The sequence below is a fragment of the Passer montanus genome, unplaced genomic scaffold (genome assembly GCF_014805655.1).
Source record: "Passer montanus isolate IOZ18808 unplaced genomic scaffold, ASM1480565v1 scaffold29, whole genome shotgun sequence".
NCBI lineage: Eukaryota > Metazoa > Chordata > Aves > Passeriformes > Passeridae > Passer > Passer montanus.
This window is the reverse complement of record NW_024367596.1, coordinates 9,880,425-9,893,470: the sequence shown is the minus strand read 5'-3', so window position 1 is coordinate 9,893,470 and position 13,046 is coordinate 9,880,425. Positions and strand designations below refer to the sequence as shown.

The following is a 13,046-nucleotide window of genomic DNA, read 5'->3' as shown; positions in this document are numbered from 1 at the left end:
CCCCGCGGCGTGCCCCGGGCGGCCCCTCCCGCGCTCCCGGCTCTGGCAGCCCCGCGCCGCTCCCCCGCGGCATGCCCCGGGCAGCTCCTCCCGCGCTCCGCCCCGCACATCCCTCCCTGCCTCCCTCCCTCCCTGCCTCCGGTCCGCCAGCCTCCCCGCATCCCCCCGGCCGCCGCGCTCCCGCCTCCCGCATCCCTCCGTCCGCGCCCCCCCCGGCCCTTACCTCCCCTGGGGGGCAGGGAGGGGCGGCCGGCGGCCCCGAGCTCGGCGGGACGGCCCCGAAACAAAAAGCGAAAGCGGCGGCCGCTGCCTCCCGCTCTGCCGGGCTGCCGCGCTCTGCCCGCGGCTGACGTCAAGGGCCCAAATTCCTGCCTTTCCCTGCAGGCAGATTTGTCCATGTAAGGGCTGGGGCCGGGGCCGGGGCCGGGACGGCCGCACGGCGGGAGGGGGCTGCGCCGCGCCGCGGCCGGGGGCGGGCGGGCGGCAGCGGCTCCCGGTACCTGGGCGGCGGGGAACGGGGCTGGAGCCGGCCCCGACCCTGCGAGCATCACCTTCCTGCTCTGCATCCCGCAGCCAGGACAGCCGTAGGCCCAGAAATGCGCCCTGTGCCTTGCAGGATGCAACTTTACACAGGGGAGTTTTGTCCAGGGCTCCTTTTGGTTCTTTGGGTGATTCTCCAACCAGCTTTCATTATGTCGTTCCCCAGCTGGGGCAAAGAACAAGGTGAGGGGAGGTAAAAAAGGTGCAGGGAGTTCCAAAGGAGCTGCCTGTTCACAGATTCAAAACAAGACTTGTTGCAAATACTGAGGAGAGGGGGAAGGGAAACTATTTTCTGATTGCTTTCTGTTTGATTGTTTTGTGGCTATTTCTAAGGACTGCAATTAAAATAAATTGGGATGTTGAGTGTGATTGGTTTTATAATGGAATGTTACCCTTTAAGTAGCTGTTCGGTATCTGCATCTGCCCTGAAGAGAACGGGAAGGCAGAAGGGTTACATTGTGTTCAGAGGAGCCTTGCCAAACCTTACTCATTTGGAAAGAGATTTCTGGGTGAGTTTGTAGGCACTTCAAATGTATTTCATTTTTAAAATAAAGGGCTCTGGTGTGTGCTTTCAAGAAGATGTTTACATCTTATCCCATTACCAGCTTTAATGTCCACAGTCTGTGCTTGACAGCCCCAGGAGGGCAAGATTGCTCGTTTGGACACAATAAAAAGGACAGTCAGTGCCTAAAATATATAAGCTGCAGCGGAGAATTGTGATTCAGCCTCTCTCCACCTTCCCTGGCTGCCAAAACAAATGTACTTCCCAATCAGAGTCCCCAAGAGATCTCACCCCACCCTGGCAGACCCCCTCAGAAGGGAAAGCATGGCATTTCCCGAATTTAGTCCTCAGTACAAACCCCCCTCTAGGGTTGAGTTGGTGTTTTGTGCTGGCCCCGTGTACCAGGGGTGCTAAATTCCCCCCAGGAACAGAGGGCCAGATTGGCTCCTTTGAAGCAGTGCAGCTAAATCTGCATGAGCAGTCGTGGCTGCAGGTGTTTTCTAAGCATTAGGACTATGACTAGAAATACCCCAGCCTTGTCCTAGCTGCCTACCTGGTGTTTAAACCCTGCTGAATCCTAAACCAAAGCTGAACAGCACGTGAGTCACCAGGGCCCCGTGCCGTAGGTGTTACCTAGAGAGTGCAGTGCTCTGTGAACGTGGCCTCTTGTGAAAGACACGGGCACGGCTGATTCCCGGCTGGAAGAGACTGCAGCACCAGCTCAAGATGAGCAGCCAAAGCCTTCGCCTGAGGCCCTGTAAAGCCAGGTTCAGTTCCTCCTGCAGAACCTACAGTTCACCTGTCTCCTGCCAGCTGAGCGTTGGGCTGCGAGGTCGTGCTCCTGCATTGCGTCCCGAGGATAAGACACAATGGGATTTTCTTCCACCAGGAGCAGGTGGTCATAACCAGGAGTTTCCTGGCACCCATCTCTCTCAGTCTCAGCATGGTGGAGCTCTCAATGGCAGATAGACACAGGAACTGTTGCCTGTTTTGGTTTTCTTTCTTCAAGTGTTCTTGCAGAGCTGCAACAGCCCTTGTGTTGTGTCAACTGGTATCTAGGGGAAGTATATGAACACTAAAAAAACCCCTTTGGCCTGAGATGAGAGACAAGTGTTCTTCATTTAGTATTTCAGACAAAACCAGTGGTCAAATATTTTTCTGGTCCCATATCCAACAGTTATTGCTTCTTTATCCATCAAGCTTATGAAATTTTCCAGTGGTGTTAACAGAAGATAGAATACTGTGCCCATCCGCAGCAGCGTCCTTTAAATGATCCCAAAAGTTTTAAGCTTTGAGCCTCCAGAGTTTGAGATAGTAACTACTACTACCTCCATTTTGCTGGTAGATGAACTGTGACTAATCCTCTGCAGCACAGCAGCAGAAGTTTGATTTGCAGCCCATTACCCTTGTAACGTGCTGCCCAGAATGGTCACTGCCTTGTCAAACACAGCATGAATTTTCTGGGTTTTTTCAGTTTCCTATCATGACCAATATCATACACTTTGGAAATGAAAGTAGAAAATTCAAGGTGTTGAGCCTGGCTGTGAAAATCTGCTCCTTGCCTGGAAAGAATCAAAAATACTGGCAAACATACAATCATTCCTTTGGTAATATCTACCGCACCCTGCACCAAAGCAGCAAAATGAATTAAACAGCAGAAGAGTGAAATGCCTGACATTGCATAGGCCAGTCAGGAGGCAGGAATACAGGAGTCAGCCTGGGCCAGTATTAACTCAAGGAAATTAAGTTTTTTAGTGTTTCAGGGACATGACTAGGAGATTGGAAACTTGGCTTCTGCTCCTACTTTCCCTGTATTGTGTGATTTTAACCATTCAGTTCACCTTCCCATGTCTGGAGGAGCCCTTAGAAACCCACAGCACCAGGTTTAGAACAGGGAATGACACACCATGACCTCCTATCGAATCCCATTCTGTGCAAAGTTTCCAGAAGTCAGCAAGTGCAACCTTGCTTTTCAGAGTTTGGGTCTCTTCTTTTCAGTGAGATTTCATATGCAAAAAATCACAAACAAAAAACTCAGGATGGGAAGAGCCCTTAGGAAGCCACAGGAATTCCACCTCTCAGGCCATAAAGCAGGAGCAGCACTGCCTAAACTGACAGGGGTTCACCTACCCTGCTCATAATATCTAGAGGATCCATTCCAGAGCTTCACAGCTGGATATGTTTGCTTTATCTCTAACCCAAGTCACTTTTGCTGCAAGTCAGCTCTTAATCAGATGAAGTTGTGGGGAACTGAGATATTCCCTCACTAGCAACAATTCCAGAACAACAGGAAAGTCACCCACCTGGTGAACTAATTCTTCTGTGGGTAAAAGCCAAAGAGGCTGGAAAACACACTAAGCGTGTGTTTCTGGGAGAGCTGCCACCTAATTTACAGACAAAGATCAGATGCAATTAGTGTTAGATCAACTGGAGACTCCTCTGCCCCAAACCACAGCACTCCTCACCCGCCTCACCAGGAGGACGCCAGTTTCCACCAAGACATGCAGTGTCACACTTGACCCTTCAGTCTCCAAAGGGCATTCTTGGAAGCACATGCAAAACCTGAGCTCACAGCAACAGCATTCCTGTGGCACTCGGGAAGGAATGAGGAAACACCAGCATGGATACCAGGCAGACGGGAGAGAAAAGACTCATCCTGCAAGACTGAATTAATTTCCCAACAGGGTGATTGTTTCTGATTGAGAGATACACGTGTGCTGCCTGGTAGAATGAATCTAGAAACAGCAGTGGGGCCAAGCTTTGTCATTCCCCACTCTGCAGGTATGTTTGCACCCAGACAGGAATGCAAGACACGGTACTGAGCAGGCTTTAGTGAGTCACAGATCTCTGACAGCAATTGAGACTGGGCCAAAACCCCAAGGGAATCCTCACTGGTGAGAAATGCAGTCGCCAACTAACTCCCCAGTTTTCTGTGAGTGTATCAGAGATAGCAACCATCATCAAACCCTCCATCTCTGGGCACATCTTGGAGTTGCAAGTGGTCCATAAGATGCTCAGTTTTACCTGGCCATCAGTCCTGTCTAATTCCATATCATTTATTTCACTGTTGGCCATGGTGAGTTTGGGTTAGCTCAGGAAACTATAAACCTTCCTGCAAACATTTTGGTCTCTGCTCCCTGCTCTGCTTTATCTACAGTTTAGGCCATAGTAGCCTGTGCCTCAGAAATGGTAAAGTTTTGTAAAACTGCTATATTCCAGTGCTGAGAAGCACAGTCCAGCAATGTGCTAGTGTAGCATACTTCATTTTAAGGACATGCTTAAATCCAATTTGAGCCCAGAGAGATTCCAGCTTAGATTTAAGTGTTCCATTGAACAGGGTGGATTTAAGGATTAAAATGTTTTGCTAGACTGTATCTTTGGTTAATGAGGAAAGGGACTTGCTAATGCCTAGAAGAAAGAACTGCCTGAAGCATTTTGGCACATCCAAACCATAACTAGCACTGTTCCTTTCTTCTAATGAATTTTGATGAAATTAACACTAAGAATTGGTAAAGTTGATAATTTCATTAACAATCCTTACTCTCTGGGTCTCAGTTTAGTGGGAGGAAAAAAACAAATTTCTAGTATCTCATCAGAACAACATGTAATAATTAAAGCAGAAACCATTAGACTTTGTATTTTATACCATCCAGTATCTTGCACCATATCTCGCTAATGGTAAATGTCTCATGTCCAGATTTGAGCACAGAAGTCATGAGTGCTTTGCTCAGGAAGAGAATCAGTTAAATACTTTATGGAGCTTACACTGAATAAACAAAGTACCCCAGTCTTAAAGGAAATATTTGTGGTAACAAAATATTTTGGGGGACATTTTTGCATGGGCTCTGACCTCCCTGTTGAGATTCAAAGTGAAAATATTGAATGTACTAAGCAGATGTCTTCTCCTAGTGACAGCAAGATGAGCAAAGACAGCTGGTTAGAAGAACAACAACAACAAAAACACATCATCATTCCTGCTTCAGCTCCAAAAAATCTTGGACTTGTTGTCATGGAAGAAAGCTATATATGTAAGAAGCCAAGAAAAAGACAAATATTATTGAATCTGGTAGCATTTTAGTGAATGTGCTGGAAATAACTTAAGTAGGAAGAAAACTGGATGTGCTCCATTGTTTATTAAAAGAATGCCTCTTCTTATTTCCACAGGGACCTATAGCCTATATAGGCATTAACACATTTGCAAGATACATATTTTAAATATGCTTCTTCTTCATTCGTCAATCTTAAGGACTCTTCTGCTAAAGTAAATAGAGTTACAGCACATAGAAATATATACAGCCACAAAAATATTATCTCTGCAAGCTAAAAATGCCAACTGCGGGTTTTGTCTGTAACTCCTTCAATCAGGGAACATGGGTGTATTGCAGAGACACCTAGAGAGATCTTAAATATTAGGAAGGGAGAAGATGAGAAAATTAGACTCCCTTGGTGAAACACAGGATAAATAATTCACAATGAACAAAGGAAAAGAAAAAGGAAACCAAAATTAAAATATGAAGAGCTCTTCTGGATGAAAATCAGTCTGAACTGCATTGAACAACACATCCAAGAGGAGTTTTTTGGCAAGACTGCAAAATAAGCCAGTGACCCTCTAGCCACCCTGCTCAGAGGTAGCATATTCTCTCTTGATAGTTTTCATCTGAACAAAACTTGATTTCAGTGCTTGACCCCCGGACATTTCCATTTCGCTTTCTGAGCCTTTGGGCAGACTTGAGTGAAGAACAGGATTGATGAGAAGAGTTTAAGAAATCAAAGAAATCAGCTGTGCAGTTGGTAATGGCAAAAACAAGTAACTTGAGGTGGATGTTCCCAGTAACTTGAGGTGGATGTTGGGCTGTTAGGTAGCCCAAATCCCATGGTGCCATCAGACAGTGCCCTGTGCAACAGCAAAGCTCTGGACTTGCTGGCTCAGGAGGTGTCCTGTGTGAAGTGCTTCAAAACGCCTACAGAGGTCCTAAATGATTTAAAGCCTTGAAGAAGCAAGAGGTTAATTTGGTTCATACTAAAGATATATACAAAGAAAATTATGTAAAGAAAAGTATTTGGTTTGGTAAACAACTGCCTTGAGAATAGTGACCAATCTGACATACCAGATTGTAAACAGAGGACAATGGAGTCAAAAGGAGAGTACAATGAAGTCAACAGGAGAGGACATGGCTGCTGGGTCTCCAGTTTCTGGCTGCCAGTTTTGCCCTTTCTCCACTAGGTGATTAGGCAGCAGTAGTTTTCAAAAGCAAATTGTTTTATTTACATTAATTTCTATCCAGGAAAGCAGGGTTAAGTATGCAGCTCTGCAAGAGAACAGATGTGGGACTTGGGGAAAATTGCAGTTTGAACTGAGCTGGAAAAGCTTCCACCATTTGCCAATATCTTGGAGAGTCTGGAATCTTTCTCATCTCTACTGTGACAAAAACAGAACTTCTCAACATTTTGGAGGACTTTCTCCCTTGTAACAAAGGACAAAAAGCATGCAGTGAAAAACAAATCACAGTGCCAGAAGTGACTGAGAATCAGTTTTACTTGTTTTAATTCCCCACCTTGCTAGCCTCAGCTCCAAGATGTGACCTACACACTCCCAGCCAGCCCAGGAATAACCATGCCACAACCAAGGAACATTTCAGCCAGAAATTCCATGCTGACTCCAAGAAAACATTTCCTAGAGTATCTTGCTAAAATGGATACACTCCCACACACACTACATGAAAGGAATCATGTCTGACAAATAAACATTTCTTAATGAGAAACATTTGTCCAACATGTTTCTCCCCAGTACTCTGGAGCTTTGTGCCTCAGTGCACCATCAATAAAAGGAGACAACAGCCCTTTCCTAGGCTCTGGGAGATCTCTCTGGGCTATGAAAGTGATGGATTCCTTACCTCCATTACTAACCCTCAGAAATCTGTATACCTTATAGCACATAAGTATGGAATGACTCAAGAATTTTTATAGACCCATTTCAGCCCACATTTGATCTTGACCAAGAGCATCTCTGCCCACAGGTTGCTCCATTTGCTCCGTCCCACTTTGGGACACAGAGGCAATGCAGGGCACCTCAGTATCCCTGAGCTCAGCCATCCCTGAGTGCGCATTTCCTCACACCATCAAAAATTTGGATCACCAAGGAGACAGCCCAGCCCCGCTGCCAGTGAGGTGACAGATGCCTGGCACTGGAGCTGGGCTCAAACTGCTCATGAGCTGCTTGTGGCTGGAGAGGAATGTCTGCAGAGAGCTAAACCAGATTGCTCATAGATCTCTTCCAAATTGTCTCTAATTTAGTGGGCAATTTGAGAGTAAATGTGTGCTGCAAGCACCATCTTTCCTTCAAAGTAATAACCTGAAATCACTGAGTTTGTGGCTGCACTTGAGAAACCTTAGGATCTCACTGGCGCCTTGGCAAATCCTTAAGATGTCAGAGCCACCTATGTGTATTCTGTCCCCTCTCTCAGAACACTTCAAGCGTCTGTTTGATGCTACAGACACACCACAGCTCCAGAATGTGGTAAGGTTCCTAGCAAGGGCTGGCTGAGGTTGTGAGCCTGAAGCAGTATATTTACAAATACCTGATCTGCACAGAGTTTTTAGAGACAGTCACATGGCTCCAAAGCTTCAGGAAAGGTGGCATTTTGGTGCTAACTTTGTTTCTTAGTACCACACCTACTGGAGGGAAAAGAGGAAAAAAAATTCAATTGGTATTTGCATTATCTTGTCTATATTTCAGCCACAAGGTTCCAGCATTTGCAGAACTTCTGGAGGCCCATCTCACCTGTTCAACATCTCACCCCTCCCAAGCATAGACTGAAAAATGCCACCTTTCTCCACTATTAAATCAAAAACTGTCTACACCCATGTGTCAGCTGTTTACCACCCTCTGTTTCCTCCCTTTGGGCAGCAGATCAGGGATAATAACCTATATCCTTGAAGCATTTGTTTTATTTAGCATTACAGAGAAGGAAGGCTTAAGGCAACAAGCAACCTAATTATATAACCTTTCCCACCCTATCTTATTACAGAGGGATCAGCTTGCAACTTCACCTGTGGAAACACAGCAGCTCAACTCTTTGAATGTCCATGACTTCATCTGGGCTCTTTCCTGCTCTGCTTTTGTCCTAAGCAGAATGGTTCACATCTCTTTCAGTTACGATCTTTCGCTCATTCTTTACAACAACCTACTCAGCCTTGCTTTAGCCACACTGGTGTCTCTCCACAGCTTCCTAGAGGTGCCCAAATGGTAGGAAGGCCCTGATGGAGAAGCTGAATATCACAAGGCAGCGTTTGAGAGCACCCAGACTCTGTCCCCAGAGCGTTGCATTGGTTAATGCTGTTGGTGTTGAGCACCAACTGCAGGCTCTGCACAGGGATCTGGGACTGGTACACACCCTGCATCAAGCCTCACCCCACAATGAGACAGGCAGGCAAACGAGAAAATTGGGCCCTGGCCCCTTCCTGTGATTAGGTCATTATAATGGGTAAATATTTTCCTAGATAGAGAGCTGAGATAAAGGACTCCTGATGTCTGAAATGGAGTTTGAACAAAACTTGGAAGGACTATCCCTACCTTATAATTCTTTATAATGTGCTTTTACCAAATAAATGCTTTTCTTCCCCAAAGTACTCAGGGAAATTTTTCATTGAATATCAAGAACAGCATCTACTCTACAGCCAAACTGTTCACCAGAAAATATATAGAATGGATTTAGTGACAGGTATCAAGGGTTATTCCCAGAGGACACTACAGCTGTACACCATTCAGTCTAAATATTTACTGAGGAGTACAGAAAAGTGAATGGTAGAGGCAGAGTCCCAGAGATTGGCTTAGAGGAATCTGCTTAATGAAAGCCTGTTTCTGCAGAGAAAAATGACTGTGATTGTTTTTTTAATGAAAATCAGTGTTCTCGTGCTATAGCAAATAGTGATTATTCATTCTCTATCCCTCTACTCTGCATTATTCATGATTTTGTGGCTTCTCCCTTGATATTCCAATCTCACCCTGAGTCTTCTCAGGGTTTGGGAGCTTTTGTGTCAGATAAACTGGTTTATAAGGTAGACTTTGAGGAACAAGTCTCGTTTAAATCTCACATAATATCCAAGAATGTTCTCCGGTATTTGACCTCTTTGTGGATGAAACAATACTCTTCAGACACAATAACCTTGGTGTTTCAAAGCTGTAACCAGCACCTGTGGAGTTTTCAAACAAATAGGTTCAGTGTTCCTTGGTGCAGTCTTCCTCACTGCTCCCACATTTAATTGCTTTGTAATTACACTTGTAAAACCTGCAACTGGATTACACATGGGGGAAAGAAAAAATAATTTTAAAAACCACACTTCAGAATAGGAGGGGATTTATGGGAGCTGCAAGACAAAGAAAAACCCACCTTTCTTTCTTTCTTCATTGTTGTCTTTGGAAGGCAGCCATCAAAGTTTCCTTGTCAGTAATACAGGGATTTGTAAATAGAACAAAGAGCTTCCTCACACCAAGGCACATTATATAACCCAGCGCCGTCAGCGTGTGTCTTCACAGGCAGTTCCCTTGAACTTTGCATCTCGCTCCTCCTGAGAACAGTCCTCCATGCCAGCTTGAACAGATGTGGTTTCCTTCAGGAAAGGTTTTCTGTTAGGGTCATTCTGACTTCCCTTTCAGAGTTTTCCAGCCTTGTGTGCTCTTTGCTCAAGGGATTACTGTGGTGGACACTAACTCCATGTGTTACTCTTAAGCTTCTCCTCACCTGCTGGCTGAGCTGAATGAGTGCTGAAATCTTTGTTCCACAGAAAAATCTGACATTTCATGTTTTCCTGAATCAGACCGGAAAGTTGCAATTTCCTGTGAACCCAAATTCTGAGAAACATTTCAGAAAGTGCAAAATGGCCCCAGCACAGCCTTTTGTTTGGGTGTTATCTACAGGTCTTTGTGAGACTTAAGCTGGCTTTAAACATATCATGTTCCAAGTGATCCCAAATGCAACCAGGCAGCACCCACTGTTCCCAAAGTCACTCAGGGAGCTGCGGTGCCTGCCAAGGGTGCTTTGCAAGAGAGAGGTGACACAGAGCCAGATGTGGTTTTCTCTTACCCCATGCATTATTTTAGTATTGCCACTCTTCAATTCCACCAGTGCACTCACAGACTTCAAGCTTACAAGGATTTTAATTCTTATTTTCCAGGCTCCTTGAAAAAAAAAAGGCTTTTATAGTATATCTCTGAGGGTACAACTCAATAGCTTGTACTGCCCTGGCATGATATTTCCAGCATATCGAGTGCATATTCAATAGCACTATTTTAAAGTTTAATTATTTAAGATGCTTTAACTAAATCAGGACACAAGGCTGTGCAGACCCTCTTATTTTAGTATCAATAGAGCTGGGTTTTCATCTCTGGTTGGTTAGAAGAGTTTTGCAAATGAACAAGGACAAGACATTCTACAGCCGATGTACATCACCAAATGCAAAAGTTCACACTGGTTAAACTAGGGTGGTATCAGCTTGTGTGAAGGCAGCTCTGAAACTGCAACAGCATAGTGGGAAAAGCAGCCCTGCCCTGTGAACAAGTGAGAAAAAACAAAAGCTGCTGCTAGCTGGTCTTCATGGAAAATGAAGTTTAAAAAAAAAAAGAAAGAAAAAAGAAAGAAAAAAGAGGTGGAGGAAGGAACAGAAGCTTCAAGAGCAAATTCTCATCAGACTGAAAATCAGTGTAACTCCCACATTGCAACACTTTGCAGGTCTAATAGACACAAAGCTGTTCCTTCACCCGAAAGCCAAACATAAAAGTCACAGAAACCCATCATGCCAATTCTGTGGCTGCTTTCCGGAGCAGAATCTCTTTAAATGTCAATGTTCCCTTTGTTCTGTGCACCCTTTATAATGAGTCTATCATCTGTTTGGTAAAAGATCCAGTGAAATATGTAATAAGGTTATCTCACCATCTCTCTCTATTGTAAAGTCATATCTCCTCTTCCACTCATTAATTATTGTCTTCCATTTCCTGTGTCAGATGTGAATCAGAAAATAGGGACTCAAGGCTTGCAAGCTTAGCAACTTACCATATATTAGCTGAGATGTGGTAACTCTCCATGTGCTCCCTCTTAAGCCTGTAATAAACAAAGCCAGTGTGACTTTGCTGTACACAGGCCTGCAGTCGATGCAGTTTGGATTAACCCCCTTTCATTGTCACCTAAGCTGACAATGATAGTGGCCATGGCTCAGCTGATGTTCAGTCCTCATATTGCAAGACTTTGCCTTTAAATCCTGGGAGCAGAGCTCTACCAATATAACTATCTGGAAAGCTATGATGATTTATGTGCTGTCAACATACGCTGAAAAAAAAAGGACAGAAAAGCAGCACAATTACATGATTATCAGCCAATGCCCCTTGGTTTGCAGTTTTTCAACCATGAACTGCTCAAACTTTGGATCAAGAAGTGAAGCAATCTGTTTCTCAAGTGCAAACAGGGAAAAGTTATATGAGTCTTATAGCAATTTCAGGCAAATATATCACAGAAGCAGCATGCTTAGCCTTTTTACTGTGCTTCTGTCTGAGGTTTCCAGTAAGATTTCCCTGATATATAGTAAGAGTCAAAACTCTAATCTCTTTTAGCTCTTTTTTATTGTCTCTGCAGCACTAACTTTGAAAAATGGCCTTGTCCCCAAAGAACTGCACACAGTCCATGTAGAGAAGCTGTTAAAATAAATGCTTTACGTAAAAAATATTGCAGACGAACTTGGCTCTGAGGGTTTTAGAGCTACAACATATAGATATAAACCAGAGCAGCTAAGTATGAATGGAGGTCATACTCCAGTAGAGAAGAAGGGAAGTTCCCCTATCTGACAATTGTTGCACATGATCTCTGAAAGCAACAATTCCTTCTCTTCTTTCTCAGGGCTGCAGCATTTTAATAAATGACTATTCTCATGTTAATGTCCTTCTGCCTTACTCCTCACTGACCTCAATGAACACCATGCTGATTCATAAAGTTTCTTCTTTCACTGGATTTGAGTGCTTTCTGGAGACCTTATTTGTGCTGTTCTGCCTGCAAGACATCTGGGTGATTTATAGAGACTGAATTTATAGAGACGAGCACAGTGTTGGCCGCCCTACCTGAATATTGTGTTTCCTACACATTGTGTTCCTATCTCTGCCCATGCCGTGGTCTGATTTTTGATAGTCTGTGTATTGTTCAAAGAAGACAGCAAACTTTCTGCCTCTCAGAAAATCTGAGATCCTCGGGAATAAAAGTATGCTTTTCCACCTGTATTCCTCACAAAGCAGTGATATCTGTGACTAGACGCTGATTGGGGAAATCCAGGCAAGGGATAACATGCAAATGAGAACATGATTCAGTGGTGGGAAAAATACAGACAAACACCAGGTGCCTCAAAGGCTGAATCACAAACAAGACAGTGAAAAAATCTAAGAATGCAAGAGATGATGGAGGAGCTTGACTTGGCATTTATCTGTTTATTCCAACAGGATATGCAGATTCCACCCTTCTGACATCACTGCCTCATCACTGCCTCATGACACAACCCCTCTCCACAGCACTGAGTCAGCACCACTGTGTGATCTCCTCTTGGCAATGCAAGATGGGGTGAAAGGCTCCCCATAATGGTGAAAGCATAGAGGGACCTCTAGACAGGTTGCCAAAGGGATTAAAAAACTCATGGTCATCTTATGGGCACCCCTCCCAGGAAATAATATGGGCTCAGAAAAATTTACTGCACAGTAACACACCAGTGTTCTATGGGAGTGCTCTCACAGCAGATGAAACAATAATTCATACTGTGTGTTCAAATGAAGGAGCAAAGAACACTTGCACTTCACTCCTGGAGCCCCCAAAAAGCTGCAAAGTATATTTTCCCCTGTAACTAACAGGTACAGACTGATTATGCTTGCTGTACTTTTCTAGAGGCCTGGACTGAGAGAATATTTCTTAAAGCATCCCTGGAAGTGTCCAAGGCCAGGTTGGACCAGCCTGGCCTAGTGGGTGGTGCCCTTGCA

General features: G+C 44.6%; 1 protein-coding gene across 2 annotated transcripts in view; it reads right to left on the bottom strand.

Annotated features, from left to right (window-relative positions):
• LOC120504263 (LIM domain containing preferred translocation partner in lipoma) overlaps positions 1–1,649 on the bottom strand; it is a 336,133-nt gene extending 334,484 nt beyond the window's left edge. For both annotated transcript variants that reach the window (XM_039713605.1, XM_039713608.1), the window contains exon 1: positions 224–1,649. The gene's annotated coding sequence lies outside the window, so the exon portion shown is untranslated. The remainder of the gene's footprint in view (positions 1–223) is intronic.
• Positions 1,650–13,046: the final 11,397 nt, after the last annotated feature.